Source organism: Puma concolor, chromosome B3 (assembly GCF_028749965.1).
Source record: "Puma concolor isolate L17-30 chromosome B3, mPumCon1.1.hap2, whole genome shotgun sequence".
In the NCBI taxonomy this organism is placed as follows: Eukaryota; Metazoa; Chordata; class Mammalia; order Carnivora; family Felidae; genus Puma; species Puma concolor.
The window spans coordinates 109,287,247-109,305,809 of NC_141672.1; the positions used below are offsets into that span (position 1 = coordinate 109,287,247).

The 18,563-nt window shown below is 40.8% G+C and overlaps 1 long non-coding RNA gene and 1 other non-coding gene across 2 annotated transcripts in view; both read left to right on the plus strand.

Annotated features, from left to right (window-relative positions):
• The first annotated feature begins 1,649 nt into the window (after nt 1-1,649).
• LOC112856520 (U5 spliceosomal RNA) lies at nt 1,650-1,765 on the plus strand. The gene has a single exon (XR_003223096.1). It is a non-coding gene; the product is annotated as a U5 spliceosomal RNA (small nuclear RNA).
• Nucleotides 1,766-1,998: 233 nt separating this feature from the next.
• The window catches only part of LOC147580276 (uncharacterized), a 35,474-nt gene continuing 18,909 nt past the window's right edge, over nt 1,999-18,563 (plus strand). The window contains exons 1-2 of the long non-coding RNA XR_015252719.1: nt 1,999-2,625; nt 3,779-3,866. This is a non-coding gene — a long non-coding RNA (uncharacterized LOC147580276). The remainder of the gene's footprint in view (nt 2,626-3,778; nt 3,867-18,563) is intronic.

Sequence of the window (18,563 nt, forward strand, 5' to 3'; positions counted from 1 at the left end):
TATATGTCCAATATGATTGACTTGTTAGCAAAAGAACCGACAGAGTGGGGGGGGGGGGAGTGCCAATGTACAGAAGGGGTCAAAGTTGGGACGGAAAACGTTTATATAAGCAGGTAGAAAAAATAAAAAGGTGCAATTTCCTTTCTCAAGGTTGTTCAGTTACCCCAAATGCTAGAGAGGACCCTTGTACACAGGTGGGGTCCAACAACTGAGAACAGCACATTTTTGTGTGTGTGTATTTTAAGCTCCCTTTATTTCTTTTTTAAAATATAATTTATTGTCAAACTGGGTTCCATACAACACCCAGTGCTCATCCCAATAGTACAGCCCATTTTATTTAAATTTTTTTTTTTCAACGTTTATTTATTTTTGCGACAGAGAGAGACAGAGCATGAACGGGGGAGGGGCAGAGAGAGAGGGAGACACAGAATCGGAAACAGGCTCCAGGCTCTGAGCCATCAGCCCAGAGCCCGACGCGGGGCTCGAACTCCCGGACTGCGAGATCGGGACCTGGCTGAAGTCGGACGCTTAACCGACAGCGCCACCCAGGCGCCCCCAGCCCATTTTAAAAGCATAGTATAAGGGTGGGGTGCCTGACTGGCTCAGTTCTGCCTCTTGATCTCTCAGTCATGAGTTCAAGCCCCACATTGCCTATAGAGATTACTTTAAAAAAAAGAAAAAAGAAAAAGGAGAATAAGAGACTTATTCTCTTAAGGAGAATAAGGAGACATGGGATCCGAAACGAGAATACAAGATTTCATCTCCCAAAGTAGTATCAGGTGGGGCAGGAAACCTGAAACTGAGCACATTAGGCTCCAATTTTAAACAGGACACTGCCAGGAATTTTTCTCAAACGGCAAAAATGCACTGTTCAAGAGTGTACACCCTGGAGCGCCTGGGTGGCTCAGTCGTTAAGCATCTGACTTTGGCTCAAATCATAGTCTCCTGGTTCCTGAGTTGAGCCCCACATGGGATATGCTTGAGCCCAGCTTTGGGATTCTCTCTCTCCCTCTAGCTCATTTGCGCGCGCTCTCTCTCTCTCTCTCTACAAAAAAAAAAAAAAAAAAGTACATACCCTTGAGGTGTACGGTTAAACCAAGGACAAACAAAACAACAGGTGCTTACACAGCTTAAGAAAAAAAGTCACTTTTAGAACTCTTGTATGCCCTTCCCAGCCTTACCCCTCACTCCCCATGGAGGAATCACCGTCCTGAATTTTGGGTCAATTACTTATTCTCTAATTTTCTCTCTTTCCATTTAGTGGCAAAGTCTTCATTCAACAGAAATAAAATTCAGGTGTACAAATAACAGAAACCTGAGTCTCTTAATCAAGAGATTTGGATCCCACTCAGCCAGTACTCCGCTCGCCCCCTAAGGGTGACGCCGAGGTACCGCGTGAATACTAAACTATTTTCTGAACCAAAAGAGCAGTGACCCAATGATTTGCATACCCACAGTGCACTGCACCGATACCAGTTGAAAGCAACAAAATTAAAAAATTCTTCCACTTGTATATCTTAAAAATAGACCCATACATACACATTATTCTAGAAAATTTTACTAGGGCATTGACTCTTGTCGTTAGTTAGTCACCATCAGTGAACCAGGAGATCATTTTACCCGAGTTGCAGGTTAGGACTAGTAATCGTATGCTCTGGTTTCTCTTCAGATCGTATAAATCTTTCGCCTTTTACTAAAGATTTCCGTGGAGAGGAACAATTCTGAGTCTTAAAACAATTTTTTGAGGCCTTGCGCTAGCAGGGCTGTATATCGTCAAAAAGAATAGATGGGGTTTTACTTGTGTATGTTTTTTTTTTTTTTGTCTGCTTAAGGAAAGGTAGGAGTTTCGTTCAATTTATCTTAACTGCTGTTAGTGTGTCTTATTTTAGTTGCCTTTTACGCGCATAATTTTTGAAACTACGTGTTTGTTTCGTGTTCTTTTTAATTTCTAGGAACAGCTCCTTTGGGTCTTGAGGTGCCTTTTTTTTTTTTTTTTTTTTAAGCGTTTGTCTTTTATGTGGGTGGCTTTTTCGGGCGGAAAAAAGTTGGGTACACAATTAAGGGAAAGAAAGGTGTGTGAGGCTTATTGGGTTTATATATTTAACCTACAAAATCTAAGCTCTTCAATGTAGAGCCCAATATAGAACGTTAGAAATTTTACATCTTTATGGTGGTGTAGTTTCTTCTCCACTTTATACGTAATTTACTTTGAGAGAGAAAAATATGAGCGAGTAGAGGAGGGAACAGAATCTCAAGCAGGCTCAATGGCCGCCCAGGTGCAGGGCTTTATCCCACCAATGGTGAGATCGTGACCTGAGCTCAGAACCAAGAGTCAGACGCCTAACTAATTGAGCCGTGCAGGCGCCCCTTGCCCTTTGTAATTTTCAATTAGTATTAGCTGCTTTGCAATGAAGTGCTCAACCAGCATGATGGAACTAATGGTATTGGGCAACACAGCTCTTTATAGTATTACACTGTATGGACTAATTTATGGATCCATTCTCTCTTCACGGAGGTTTGGTTTCTTTCCTTAGATCTGGGTTGTTAAAATGATGTTACTCACAGGGACCATGTGCAAGACTTTCTTTTCTTAATGTGTGGAGTGGAACCACTGGGTCAGGGCAGGTAAGTGTAATAATTTTTTCCCCAAGTGAAGGTACCCGTTTACATTTCTGCCAATGGCATTTGTGTAGTTCGCATAGCTTCTCATCTTTACTGGTCTTTGGTATGCTGACTTTAATTTTTGCCCATCTAGTGGAACTAATACCTGACAGTGGTTTTTTGGCTTTTTGGGTTCTTTTGTTTTGTGTTTTATTTTGAAAGAGAGAGAGAGAGCGCGCGCCTGAGAGAGCAGGGGAGAGGGGCAGAGGGAGAGAGAATCCCAAACAGGGTACATGCTCATTCAGAGTGTTTTTTTTTTTAATTTTTTTTTTTAACGTTTATTTATTTTTGAGACAGAAAGAGACACAGCATGAACGGGGGAGGGGCAGAGAGAGAGGGAGACACAGAATCGGAAGCAGGCTCCAGGCTCTGAGCCATCAGCCCAGAGCCCGACGCGGGGCTCGAACTCGCGGACCGCGAGATCGTGACCTGAGCTGAAGTCGGACGCTTAACCGACTGAGCCACCCAGGCGCCCCTCATTCAGAGTCTTAAGATGGGGCTTGATCTCATGATCCTGGGATCATGACCTGAGCTGAAATCGTCATTCCGTCGCTTACACTACTGAGTCAGGTGCCCCTGACAGTGGTTTTAATGTACATTTCTCTAGGTACTACTAAAGTTGAATATCTTTTCAAAGAATTTTTTTTTTTTTTTTTTGCCATCGTGGTTTATCTTCATTGAAATGCCTATACATGCCTTTTGCCCATTTTTCCTCCTTAGATTGTGAATCTTTGTCTTATTTTGGAAGTTTTAACACCACCTTTAGACTGTAGAGTCTAAATAGTAATTCTTTGTTGGTTAACTTCTTTCAGGTAATAGCTTCCCTTTCCACTCTTCTTTTGTGTCTTGGTGAACTGTTCTTAATTTTAATGTTATCAGATCGCTTTTTTTCTTCTGATTTGTGCTTTTTAAAAGTGTTTTGTTTAATAATTTACTACCTCAAGCTATTTAGGAAACTATCTTTTCAAGTTATGTCTTTCATATTTAAGTCCTTGATTAATCTGGAACTGAATTTTTGTGCATAGTGTGAAGTATGGATCAATTTTTATCCCTCACCCCCTCCCCACTGACAGTTGTCCTGCACTATGTATTGATTGATGTCTCCTTTCCCCACTAGATCTTCTTTGACAACTTTGACATACATCAGCTCTCCTTATATGCCTGGGAATGTTTCTGGGCTCTTTTTCCTAAACCAGTCGATTGAGGTATGATTGCATAGGAAAAGCTGTATGTATTTAATGTATACAATTTGACGAGTTTGGAGGTAAGTATACATCCATGAAACCATCACCACAGTCAATGCCATAAACATTGTGGGCTCTCTATTCTGTTCCATGGGTGTAATTTGTCTTTCCTTGAGCTAATATCATACAGGAGTAACTTGGCTATCCTTTGATCTTTCAAAAATGTTTAAGGGGCCTGAGTGAGTCAGTTGAGTGAGCAACTCTTGATTTTGGCTCAGGTCATGATACTAGGGTTGTGGGATCAAGTCTTTTGTCAGGCTCTCACTGAGTGTGGAGACAGCTTTGGATTCTGTCTCTCTCTCCCCCTCTCTCCCTCTCCCCTCTGCCCCTCTCCACTTCTCACACCCCCTCTCTCCTAATAATATTTTTTTCGATGTTTAAAATTGCCTTGTTGATTTCTATGAAAATTCCTGTTGGATCTGAATTAAATCTGTAAATTAATTAGGGAGAATTGAATCTTCATCTTCTACATGGTCATGATTTCTCTCTCCATATGTGTAAGTTTTTTTTTATTATCTTTCAATAAAAAATGTTAAAAATGTCTAAAGATTTTGCACCCTTTGTTATTTTTTCCTTTTTTCCCCTACCCTTTGTTAATTTTTAAAGTTGCATTTCTTAATTGTACATTGCTCTTGTACATGAATGTAGTTGACTCTTGGGGCACCTGGCTGGCTCAGTTGGTAGGTAGAGCATGCAATTCTTGATTTCTGGGTCCTGAGTGAAAGCCCCATATGTGGGTGGAGTCTAAAAAAAAATGTAGTTGACTCTTGTATAGGATTTTATATCAGGCAATCTTGCTTGACTCTTGCATTAACTCTAATAAGTTGTGTGTAGATTATTTTGAGTTTTCTATTTACAAGATATATTATCTGAGTTCATTTCTTCCTTTCTACTATTTAGATATATTTTTTTCTTTTTAAAAAATGTTTTAAATGTTTATTTTTGAGAGAGAGCACGCATGTGTGTGAGCTGGGGAAGGGCAGAGAGGGAGGGAGATACAGAATCCGAAGCAGGCTCCAGGCTCTGAGTCAGCACAGAGACTGATGCGGGGCTCGAACCCACGAGCCATGAGATGATGACCTGAGCTGAAGTCAGACGTGCTAACCAACTGAGCCACCCAGGAACCCCTAGATATATATTTTCTTATTGAGCAGCCAGCATATACAATGTTTATTGTATAATGTATATTGTATAATGTTAAGTAGAAATGATAGTGGAACTTTAAAAAATACATATATACACACACATATACACACATATATATGTGTGTGTGTGTATATATATATATATATATATATATATTTTTTTTTTTTTTTTTTTTTAGAGCAAAAGCAGGGGAGGGGTAGAGAGAGGGGGACAGAGGATCTGATGTTGGCTCTGCACTGACAGGCTGATAGCAGCAAGCCCAATATGGGGCTTGAACTCACAACCGTGAAATCATGACCTGAGCCAAAGTTGGATGCTCAATCAACTGAGACACCCAGGTGCTCCAGAAATGATAGTGAAACTTTTTTTTTGTGAGAGAGAGAGAGAGAGAGCGCGCAAGCAAGCAAGTGAGCTTGGGGGAGAGGGGCAAAGGGAGAGAGAGAGAATCCTAACCAGGCTTCACCCTCAGTGCAGAGCCTGGCTTGGGGCTGAATCCCACAACTCTGGGATCCTGAACTGAGCCAAAATCAAGAGTCAGATGCTCAACCAACTGAGCCACTCAGGTGCCTCTGATTTTTCTTTGCGATTTTTAATGTGGTGAATGGCATTGAGTTATTTCCAAATGTTAAGCCAATCTTGCATTTCTAGAATAAATCTGTCTTAGCTTGGGCTGCTATGACAAAATACCATAAACTGGGTGGCTCAAACAACAGAAATTTATTTCTCACAGTTCTAAGGGACTGGAAGTCTGAGATCAGGGTGCAAATGATAGCTACTGCCCTTCCCCTTCCCCCAGGTTGCAGACAATTGGCTTTTTGTATCTTCTTCACACAGTGAAAAAAGAGCTAGCTAGTTCTCTGTCCTCTTATAAGGGCACTGATCCCATTTATGAAGTCCACCCCCATGACCTAATTACCTCCCAGAGGCCCTACTTCCCATATCATCACACTGGGATTGGGTTTCAACAAATTCATTTGGGGGTGGGGGACACAAACACCCAATCCACAAAACCCAACTAATCACACTGTATTTTTAAACATTGTTGGACTCAGTTTGCTGATATTGTGATTAGACTTTTATATTTAAATTCTCTAATGGGATTGGCCAGTAAAAATATTACTTAATTATTGTGCTCTTGTTTCATTATCAAGGATATAGAAATTTATAAGATGAGCTGGAAAGTATTCTTTCCTCCCTCACCCCCCTCCACCTTAACCTCTGGGAGAGTCTATATCACCTTGGAATGATCTAGATGTTCCTTGATGTTTGCCAGCAAAGCCATTGAGGCTTGATGTTTTGCCAGTGATTCTTGTCTTTTTTGTTATATGACATTCAGGTTTTCTTTTTCTTCTTGAGTCAGTTTTTTTAAGTTTTATAAACATGGATATGCAAGTTATATACATATATCTAAGTTATATCTAGGTTTTATGTACATAATATGTACATTTTCTGCAGTTTTAAAATTTATTGGCATGCAGTTGTTGATAGTATTCTCTGTCATTTGACTCTGCTCTATCTGTAATGTCCTTTTTTCATTCCCAATATTATTTATTTATGCCTTCTCTTTTTTTGACCTTGTACATCTGTCAGAAGTTGTCAATTTTATTAGCTTTTTTCCAAAGAACCAAATTTGGAGTTTGATGATCCTCTCTAGTGTGCAGCCCCCCCCCCCCCCCCCACTGCCCACTAATTTCTGGTTATATCTTCAGTACACTCTTGTGTACTTTTTTGGTAGTTTTTATATGGTTTCAAGAGGAACTTTTATGTTGTTCGACAAGCTGATTTAAAAATTCATTTAGGGGGAGCTTGGGTGGCTCAGTTGGTTGAGTGTCCAGCTCTTGATTTCAGCTCAGGTCATGATCTCACAGTTTGTGGGATCAAGCCCTGTGTCAGACTCTGCACTGACAGTGTGGAGCCTGCTTGGGATTCTCTCTCTCTCCTCTGACCTCCCCGCCCCTCATGGGCATGCATGTGTGCCCACATGCACTCTCTCTCAAAACAAATAAACTTAAAAAAAAAAAAGTCAATTTGGAAAAGAAAATGGCCTACACTATCACAGTGATAACTTTGTCACTATACCTAGTTTCTCATGTTCCACTGGATGTTATCCTTGTTTTGCTTTTCCTAGACGCTTCTAACACCCTAGTCTTATCCTTCCTTGTATCCCTGGTCAACACCAGGAAAATAGTATGTCCCAGGAAATGTGGAAGGAAGCAATAGGAGGAAGATAATCTCCCATTAAGTGGCTTCAAGAGGAGCCAGTCCTCTCTGTGAGAAAACAGCGATTTCTCCCTGCCTGCCTCACAGGATGTCATGAGAAGCAGACAAGAGAGGATGGATACGAAAAGGAAATGTTTAAAAGTGATATGCAAAATAAAGCATTGCTCTAATCTTCCAAAACTAGACAGTAACACAGAGGCTCAGCAATGTTGGGAGGAGGGTCACCTCAAGGCCTAGAAGCACTCCCCTCAGCACTCCCTGGGATCTCACACCAGCAAGCACTGATGGCCTCTTCTTTCAGAAGGCCCCCTACAAGACCCCTGTACCGTCCAGCCCCAGGAGGGTCTCCAGAACACATAGCAATTCGAATTACAAATTCGAATGTTCGCCTTTCTGGAACATTTGGGTTTTTGCCTAGGGGAGCCCCTTCCCTGTCAATAGAGCAGCCTCTTCATTTCCTCAAGGGTATTTTACCTCCTGAGGTAACAGGGGACTTACTGATCCGTTCTCTCTCTCTCTGTCTAATGTATTTATTCAGCCATTTATTATGAGATATTTATTTGGGCATTTTAAAAAAGGTTTTATTTAAATTCCACTTGGTTAACATACAGTGTCGTATTAGTTTCAGGTGTACAATATAGTGATTCAGCACTTCCGTACATCACTCTGTGCTGCTCATCAGGACAAGTGCACTCCTTAATCCCCATCACCTATTTAACCCATCCCCCCCCCACCTCCCCTCTGGTATCCATCCCTTTATTCTCTATAGTTAAGAGTCTGTTTCTTGGTTTGCCTCTTTCTTGTTTATTGCTTATTTGTTTTGTTCCTTAAATTCCACATTTGAGTGAAATCATATAGTATTTGTCTTTGACTTATTTTGCTTAGCATAATACTCTAGTTCCATCCATGTCATTGCAAATGGCAAGATTTCATTCTTTTTTATGGCTGAATAATGTTCCATTGTGTATATATATCACATCTTCTTTATTCATCAGTCCAGTGGACACTTGGTCTGTTTCCATAATTTGGCTATTGTAAATAATACTTCTATAAACCTCAGAGTGCATGTATCCCTTTGAATTTGTATTTTTGTATTCTTTGGGTAAATACTAGTAGTGCGATTGCTGGATCATAGGGTATTGCTATTTTTAACATTTTGAGGAACCTCCATACTGTTTTTCAGAGTGGCTGCACCAGTTTGCCTTCCTGCCAACAGTGCACAAGGGTTCCGCTTTCTCCACATCCTTGACAACACCTGTTGTTTTTTGTGTTCTTGATTTTAGCCTTTCTGACAGGTGTGAGGTGATATCTCATTGTACTTTTGATTTGCATTTCCCTGATAATGAGTGATGTTAAGCATCTTTGCATGTGTCTTTTGGCCATCTGGATGTCTTATTTAAAGAAATGTCTGTTCGTGTCTTCTGCCCATTTTTTAATTGGATTATTTGTTTTTTGGGTGTCGAATTTTATAAATTCTTTATATATATTTTGGATACTAACCCTTTATCAGATAAGTCATTGGCAAATACCTTCTCCCATTCCATAGGTTGCCTTTTAGTTTTGTTGATTGTTTCCCTCACTGTGCAGATTTTATTTTGATGTAGCCCCAAGAGTTTATTTTTGCTTTCATTTTCCTTGCCTCAGGAGACCTATCTAGAAAAAAGTTGTTATGGTTGAGGTCAGAGAAATTACTGCCTGTGCTTTCTTCCAGGACTTTTATGGTTTCAGGTATCATATTTAGATCTTTCATGCATTTGGAATTTGTTTTTGTATATGGTGTAAGAAAGTGGCCCAGTTTCATTCTTTTACATGTTGCTGTCCAGTTTTCTCAGTACCATGTGTTGAAGAGGCTGTCTTTTTCCTATTGGATATTCTTTTCTGTTTTATCGAAGATTAATTGACCGTAATATTGTGGGTTCATTTCTGGGTTTTCTATTCTGTTCTATTGATCTATGTGTCTGGTGTGTGTGTGTGCGTGCGTGTGTGTGTGCACGCCAATACCATACTATTTTGATGACTACAGCTTTGTGATATAACTTGAAGTCCGGAATTGTGATGCTTTCAGCTTTGCTTTTCTTTTTCAAGTTTTCTTTGGCTATTTGGGGTCTTTTGTGTTTCCATACAAATTTTAGAATTATTCAGTTTTGTGAAAAATGCTGTTGGTATTTTGTTAGGAATTGCATTAAATGTGTAGATTGCTGTGGGTGATACAGACATTTAATAATAATCGCTCTTCCAGGGTGCCTGGGTGGCTCAGTCTGTTGAGCGTCTGACTTTGACTCAGGTCATGATCTCATGGCTCTTGGGTTCGAGCCCAGCGTCGGGCTCTGTGCTGACAGCTCAGAGCCTGGAGCTTGCTTAGGATTCTGTGTCTCCCTCTGTCTCTACCCCTCTCCTGCTCATGGTGCTGTCTCTGTCTCTCAAAAATAAATAAAAAATGTTTAAAAAATTTTAATAATATTCTTCCAATTCATAAGCATGGAATGTCTCTCTCCATTTCTTTGTGTCTTCTATTTCTTTCATCAGTGTTTTATAGTTTTCAGAGTACAGATCTTTCACCTCTTTGGTTAGGTTTTTTTCCGATGTATCTTATTATTATTACTTTTTTTCCCCTTTTCCTTTTTCCAGCTGGCACATTTATTAGCATTAAACACAAGACACTTCTCTTCCCTGACCCCAGGAAGCCATGCCCACAAAGCCTCAGGCTCCTGAAGTAGGGTCCCTCTGCCCCATTTCTGAAATAACTTCTCAGGCTTTGGCAGTGAGCTGCTGAATCTTCTGGCATGAAGCATGACAGCACGCTTTTCCTGCAGAGCTGGCTAGATTTCCTCCAGTTGGCTGGTGAGGAAGTCTATCTTCCTCTTGAAAGAGTCCCTGAAATCCTCAGCTGTCTTTTCTACATAGTAGCCTCTTCCCACATCAATGAGTACATGTTCCACATCATGTCACCTCCCAAGGACATACATAGAACTCATCAGTGGGAGGAGTAATTCTTCCCCCTCATTGTTCTTGTTACAGCATGTTCAAATAGTCCACAGCTTCCACATACTTGGTCTGCCCCACCTTGAGCTGGGCAATGGACGTGGGCAAGAACTCCAGTTCTTGGTCCAGTTTTTTCTCTTTCTTTCTTTCTTTCCTTTCTTTCTTTCTTTCTTTCCTTTCTTTCTTTCTTCCTTCCTTCCTTTCCTTCCTTTCTTTCTTGTTTATTTTATTTTTTTTTTTTATTTAAATTTTTTTTTCAATGTTTATTTATTTTTGGGACAGAGAGAGACAGAGCATGAACGGGGGAGGGGCAGAGAGAGAGGGAGATACAGAATCGGAAACAGGCTCCAGGCTCTGAGCCATCAGCCCAGAGCCCGACGCGGGGCTCGAACTCACGGACCGCGAGATCGTGACCTGGCTGAAGTCGGACGCTTAACCGACTGCGCCACCCAGGCGCCCCTTGTTTATTTTATTTTTGAGAGAGAGAGTGTGTGAGCAGAAGAGGGGCAGAGAGAGGGGAAGGAGAATCCCAAGCAGGCTCTGCACTGTCAGAACAGAGCCCGATTCACAGCTCAAACTCATGAACCATGAGATCATGACCTGAGCTGAAATCAAGAGTTGGATGCTTAACTGACCCAGCCACCCAGGTGCCCCTTGGTCCAGCTTGTTCTTGAGCATTTATAGCTGTAGCAGGTTCAGCTGGGTGATGTTAACTGACTACACCATGTTGGGAAGGAGGACTAACTATCTTATTTTTGGTGCAGTTATAAAATGGGATTGATTACTTCATTTCTCTTTCTGCTGCTTCATTATTGGTATATAGAAATTGGTGTATAGAAAGTCTACATTGGTTTTGTGTTCTACAACTTTACTGCATTTGTTTATCAGTTCTAGCGGTTTTTTGGTGGAGACCTTCAAGTTTTCTATGTATAGTATCATGTTATCTGCAAATATCTTGCACTTTATTTCATTTTGTTGTGGGAGCTGTGGCTAGGACTTTCAGTACTATGTTGAATAAAAGCGGTGAGAGTGGACACCACTTTTTCCTGACTATAGAGGAAAAGCTCTCTGTTTTTCCCCATTTAGGATGATATTACCTGTGAATTTTTTATAAATGGCTTTATTATATTGGGGGATGTTCCCTCTAAACCTAATTTGTTGAGGGTTTTTACCATGAATGGATGTTGTACTTTGTTAAATGCTTTTTCTGCATCTATTGAAATGATATTGTTCTTATCCTTTCTGTTATCGATGTGAAGTATTACGTTGATTGATTTGTGAATATTGAACTATCCTTGCAACCCAAGAGTATATCCCTTTGATTGTGATGAGTGATTTTTTTTAAGGTTTTGTTTATTTATTTATTTTGAGAGAGAGAACACATGTGCACTTGTGAGCAGGGGAAGGACAAAGGGAGAGAGAGAATCTTAAGCAGGCTCCACGCTCAGCACCAAGCCTAATGCAAGGCTCCATCCCACGACCCTGGGATCATGACCTGAGCCAAAATCAAGAGTCGGACATCCAATCAATTAAGCCATCCATGCGCCCCTTGGTGAATGAGTTTTTTAATGTATTGTTGGGTTCAGTTTGCTAGTATTTTGCTGAGGAGTTTTGCATCTGTGTTCATCAGAGATTTGGCCTGTGGTTCTCTTTTTTTGTGGTGTCTCTATCAGGTTTTGGTATCAGGGTGATGCTGGCCTCATAGAATGAATTTGGAAAATTTCCTTCTTTTTCTATTTTTTGGAGTAGTTTGAGAAGAATAGGTATTAACTTGTTAAATATTTGGTAGAATTCGCCTGTGAAGCCAACTAGTCCTGGATTTTTTTTTTTTTTTTTTTTGAGAGCTAGCATGAGTGGGAGAGGGACAAAGAGAGAGGAGGACAGAGGATCTGAAGCAGGCTCCACACTGACAGCAGCAAGCCTGATGGGGGGCTCAAACTCACAAACTGCAAGATCACGACCTGAGCTGAAGTCGGATGCTCAATTGACTGAGCCACCCAGGGGCCCCTGGACTTTTTTTTTTTTTTTTTAAGTTTATTTATTTAAGTAATCTCTTGACCCCAAGACCAAGTGTCACACGCTCTTCCAACTAAGCCAGCCAGGTGACTCAAATTTGTTCTTTATTTTATTAGTTATTTATTTATTTAAAAATATTTTATGGGGCGCCTGGGTGGCGCAGTCGGTTAAGCGTCCGACTTCAGCCAGGTCACGATCTCACGGTCCGTGAGTTCGAGACCCGCGTCAGGCTCTGGGCTGATGGCTCGGAGCCTGGAGCCTGTTTCCGATTCTGTGTCTCCCTCTCTCTCTGCCCCTCCCCCGTTCATGCTCTGTCTCTGTCTGTCCCATAAATAAAACGTTGAAAAAAAAATTAAAAATATTTTAAGTAATCTCTACACCCAACATGGAGCTCAAACTTACAACCCAAGATCAAGAATTGCATACTCCACCAACTAAGCCAACCAGGTGTTCCATGGTTCTGGACTTTTGCTGGGGGGTTTTCATTACTGATTCAGTTTCTTTGCTCATTATTGGTCTGTTCAAAATTTTTTTTTCTGCTTTAGTTTTGGTAATTTATATGTTTTTAAGAATTTATCAATTTCCTCTAGGTTGTCCAATTTGTTGACATATAGTTTTCATAATCTCTTTAATTGTTTGTATTTCTGTGATGTTGGTTGCTATTTCTCTTCTCTCATTTGTGATTTTATGTGGGTCCTTTCTCTTTTTGATAAATCTGGAATGAAGTTTATCAATTTTATTAATTTTTTCAAAGAATCAGCTTCTGGTTTCATTCATCTGTTCTTTTATTTATTATTTAAATGTTTATTTTTGAGAGAGAGAGAGAGAGAGTGCGCACGGGGAAGGTGCAGAGAGAGAGGGAGACAGAGGATCTGAAGCGGGCTCTGAGCTGACAACAGTGAGCCTGATGCAGGGCTTGAACTCACAAACCATGAGATCGTGAGCAGAGCCAAAATTGGATGCTCAACTGACTGAGCCACCCAGGCACCCCTATTTATTATTTTTTTTAATGTAACTTCTGTGCCCAACATGGGGCTCAAACTTGTGACCCCAAGATCAAGAGTCACATGCTCTACCACCTGAGCCAGCCAAGCCTCCCCTGTTCTAATGTTTTTTCTAGTTTCTATATCATTTATTTCTGCTCTAATATTTTTTTCTTAGATTTTTTAAAAAAATTATTTACTTTTTGAGAGGGCGAGAGAGGGAGAGAGTATCCCAAGCAGGCACCGCACTGTTAGCATGGAGCCCTTTGCAAGGCTCAGACTCATGAACTGTGAGATCATGACTTGAGCCGAAATCAAGAGTCAGATGCTTAACCAACTGAGCCACCTACACACCCCTTCTGCTCTAATCTTTATTATTTCCTCCCTTCTGCTGGCTTTAGGCTTTTTTTTCCCCCCCAGTTCCTTTAGGCATAAGGTTAGGTTGTTTATTTGAGATTTTTCTTGCTTCTTGAGGTAGGCCTGTATTATATGTACTTCCCTCTTAGAACAACTTTTGTTGCATCCCAAAGGTTTTGGACCATTGTATTTTCATTTGTTTCCATGTATCTTTTTTATTTCTTCTTTTATTTCCTGATTGACTCATTCATTGTTTAGTAGCATATTACTTAACCTCTATGTATTTGTGGTCTTTCCAGATTTTTTTCTTGTGATTGACTTCTAGTTTCATAGTATTGTGGTCAGAAAAGGTGCATGGTATGGCTTTGGTTTTATTGAATTTGTTGAGACCTGTTTTGTGGCCTAATATGTGATCTATTCTGGAGAATGTTCCATGTGCTCTTGAAAAGAATATGTATTCTGTTTTAGGATGGAATGTTCTGAATATATCTGTTAAATCCATCTGGTCCAGTATGTCATTCAGAGACCTTGTTTCCTTATTGATTTTCTGTTTAGATGATCTGTTTATTGATGTAAGTGGTGTGTTAAAGCCTCTACTATTATTGTATTATTATCGATTAGTTCCTTTATGTTTACTATTATTTTATGTATTCGGGTTCTCCGATGTTGGGTCCATAAATATGTACAGTTATTATATCTTCTTGTCAGATTGTCCCCTTTATTATTATATAGTACCCTTCTTTGTCTTTTGTTACAGTCTTTGTTTTAAAGTCTATTTAGTTTAGGGGCGCCTAGGTGGCTTGGTCGGTTAAGCGTCTGACTTCTGCTCAGGTCATGATCTCACGGTCCGTGAGTTCGAGCCCCGCGTCAGGCTCTGTGCTGACAGCTCAGAGCCTGGAGCCTGTTTCAGATTCTGTGTCTCCCTCTCTCTCTGCCCCTCCCCTGTTCATGCTGTGTCTCTCTCTGTCTCAAAAATAAATAAACGTTAAAAAAAATTAAAAAAAAGTCTATTTAGTTTAAACATAAGAGACGCTTAAATATAGAGAACAGAGGGTTACTGGAGGGGTTGTGGGAGGAGGGATGGGCTAAATGGGTAAGAGGCTTAAGGAATCTACTGAAAACGTTGTACCATGTGCTAACTAACTTGGATGTAAGTTATAAAAAATAAATAAATTATAGAAAGTAAAGTCTATTTTGTCTGATATATGGGGCACCTGGGTGGCTCAGTCAGTTAAGCATGTGACTCTTGATATTGGCTGGGATCATCATTTCACAGTTCATGAGACTGAGCCCCGTTTCTGGGGCTCTCTTTCCCAGATTGGGATTCTCTCTTTCCTCTCTCTCTGCCTCTTTCCCCTCTCATGCTCTCTCTCTCTCAAAATAAGTAAACATTAAAAAATAAAGTCTATTTTGTCCGATATAAGCATTGCTACTCTGGTTTTCTTTTGACATCCATTCGTATGGTAGATGCTTCTCCACCCCTCACTTTCAACCTGCAGGTGTCTTCAGGTCTAAAATGAATCTCTTGTAGTCAGCGTATAGATGGGTCTTGTTTCTTGTTTTTGTTTTTGTTTTTTTTTAATCCATTGTGGCACTCTATGTCTTTTGATTGGAGCATTTAGTCCATCTACATTCAAAATAATTATTTGTTACTAAATTTTGTTTATTTTGAGAGAGACAGAGTGTGTGCATGTGTGTAAGTGGAGGATGGGAAGAGAGAGGGAGAGAGAGAATCCAAAGTAGGCTCAGCTGGGCTGACAGAGTGGAGCCCAGTGTGGGGCTTGAACCCATGAACTATGAGATCATGACCTGAGCCAAAGTCAAGAGTCAGATGCTTAGCTGACTGAGCCATCCAAGTGCTTCCATTCAAAGTAACTATTGATAGATATGTTTTATTGCCATTTTATTACTTGTTTCATGGTTATTTCTGGAGATTTTTCTCTGATTCTTTCTTATCTTTCTCTCATGGTTTGTTTATTTTCTTTAGTGATAAATTTCTTTCTCTTTATTCTTTGCATATTTATTTGTAATTTTTTAAATGTTTATTTTTGAGACAGAGTGTGAGAGGGGGAGGGGCAGAGAGAGAGGGAGACACAGAATCTGAAGCAGGCTCCGAGCTGTCAGCATGCAGTCCAACACGGGGCTTGAACTCACAAACTGTGAGATCATGACCTGAGCTGAAGTCAGACGCTTACCTGACTGAGCCACCCAGTCACCCCTGTTTGTAAATTTTTTTTTAACATTTATTTATTTTTGAGACAGAGACAGAGCATGAGCAGGGGAGGGTCAGAGAGAGAGGGAGACACAGAATCCGAAACAGGCTCCAGGCCATGAGCTGTCAGCCCAGAGCCTGATGCGGGGCTCGAACTCACAGACCGCGAGATCATGACCTGAGCCGAAGTTGGACACCCAACCAACTGAGCCACCCAGGCACCCCAGGTGCCCCTATTTGTAATTTTTTATTGTTTACCATTAGGTTTGTATATAACATCTTCTGCATATAGTGGTCTATATTAAGTTAATGGTTGTTTAAGCTTGAACCCATTCTTTACTCTGGTTCTCTCCATGTTTTTCATATATGTTGTCATATTTTATATCCTCTTTTTTTTTTTTTTTTTTGAAAGCGTGAAAGAGCAGGGTCAAGGTGGGGGGGGGGGGAGAGAGAGAGAGAGAGAGAGAGAGAGAGAGAGAGAGAGAGAGAGAGAGAGAATCCTAAACAGGCTGCACACTCAACATAGAACCCAATGCAGGGTTCAATCCCATGACTCTGGGATCATGACCTGAGCTGAAATCAAGAGTCAGATGCTTAACTGACTAAGGCACCCAGATGCTCCATCTTTTTTTTTTTTTTTATGAGGTCCTTGACTGATTTTTTTATAGAAGTATTCATTTTTATTGCTTTTGTGTTTCCTATCTTCATACTGTCACTTTTGGTCTTCCTTTTCCATTCACAGAGTCCCCTTTAGTATTTCTTGCAGGGCTGGTTTCATGCTCATGAACTCCTTTAATTTTTTGCTTCTCTGTGAAATTCTTTATTTCTAATTTTATTTTGAATTTTAACTTTGTTGGATAGAGTATTCTTAGCTGCATATTTTTTCCCACTTAGCACTTTAAATATATCATGCCAGTTTCTTCTGGCTTGGAGAATTTCTGCTGAAAAATTTGCTGATAGCCTTAGGGATTTTCCCTTATAAGTAATTGTTTTCATTTTCCTTGTTGCTTTTAAGATTTTTTCCTTATTACTATATTTTGCCAGTTTAATTATAATATGTCTGGGTGTGGGTCTGTTTTTGTTGATTTTGAGGGGAGTTCTCTGTGCCTCCTGGATCTGAGTATCTGTTTCCTTCCCCAGATTAGGGAAGGTTTCAGCTATTATTTCTTCAAATAAATTTTCTGCTTCCTGTTCTTCTGGGACTCCTATAATATGAATGTTATTACATTTGATGGAGTCACTGAGTTCCCTAAGTCTATTCTCATGTCCCATAATTCTTCTTTCTCTCCTTTGTTCAGCTTCATTATTTTCCATTATTTTGTCTTGTCACTAATTCATTCTTCTGCTTCCAGCCTGCTGTTCATTGCATCAAGCCTGTTTCCAATCTTTTTTTATTATACTCTTCATCTCTGATTCTTTTTGAACTCTTTTGTCTCTGTGGTAAGGGTCTCACTGAAGTCTTCCATTCTTTTCTCAAGCCCAGTGAATATCCTTAGGATTGTTGTTTTAAATTCTCCACCAGGCTTGTTGCTTATATCTGTTGCACTTAGATCTCTGGTCGTGGCCTTATCTTATTCTTTCATTTGGAATAATTTCCTCTGCCTTAGCATTTTGTCTAAGTCTCTGCCTTCTTCTGTGTGTTAGAAAAGCCAGTTATGTCTCCTGCTCCTGAGAGTAATGGCTTTATGAAGAAGAGCTCATGTAGTGTCCAGAGCCTGGCACTTCAGGGAGTACCTCCGGTGCTGCATTCAATCTGCTATAGTGTTTTGGCTGCTCTAATCTTCAGGCCAGTCATCTGCAGAGGCCCTCCTTGCCTGCAGTGGGCAGTGTTTGGTCCCTGGCCTAAATGTGGTGGGCTTTAACAAGGTGTGCTCTGGTCTGCTTGTAAAATGAGACCTGTCACCACCTCTACCAGAACTAAGGCCCTGCAGAACTCTTTGGTTGGGAGATATGGTGTAGATAGGGGTTTGTGCTGATCTCGGGAAGGGGCCCACTGTGCTGGCACTGAGAAGGATGGTCCTACCAGAGCACAGGGAGGTGGGACTTGGTGTAAGCAAGTTAGGTAGCCAGTGTCCATGCTGCACTTTTTCATGCAGGTGGCTCTGTGTTTATTCTGGGGGAGGGGGAATGGCATTAGTCAGCTCCTTTGTTCTCCATCTCTCTCTTTGAACAGTGTCTTTCAGGGACACACTCCAAGAAGAGTAAAGAATCTTCCTTTGTACCCCAGGTGCTCTTCAGATTGCTATTTTCTCACTGTCTGCCCATGGCTTGTTTGCCTGCCTTCTTTCCAGGAGCAGCCTGGATAACTCTGCACTGCAGCCCAGCCCAACCCACTGACACTTCAAATTTCAGGATTTAAGCCTCACTGGTTGCAATAATTCACAAAATTCAACCCCTCTCACTTTCTAAGCCAATGGCTATGGAGAAATGCTCTCCTTGTGTGTTCCTCTGTGTGTTCTTTTCTCTAGCCCTTCTGCACGACCACATGTCCTTCCCCTCTACAGCACCTGTGATCTGTTTCTCCCCTAAACCACATCTTCACTCTTCCTACCTTCTCCGATGTGGTCTCTACTCTCCCTTTAGTTGTGGAGTTTGTTTTGTCAATCTTCAGGTTGATTTCTGGGGTATTGAGGATGATTTGATAGTTACCTAGCTGTGTTCATGGGACAAGGCAAGCCTAGGGTCCTCCTACTCTGCCACCATCATTCCCACTCTCTGATACTTCCTCTTGATGAAGAGACC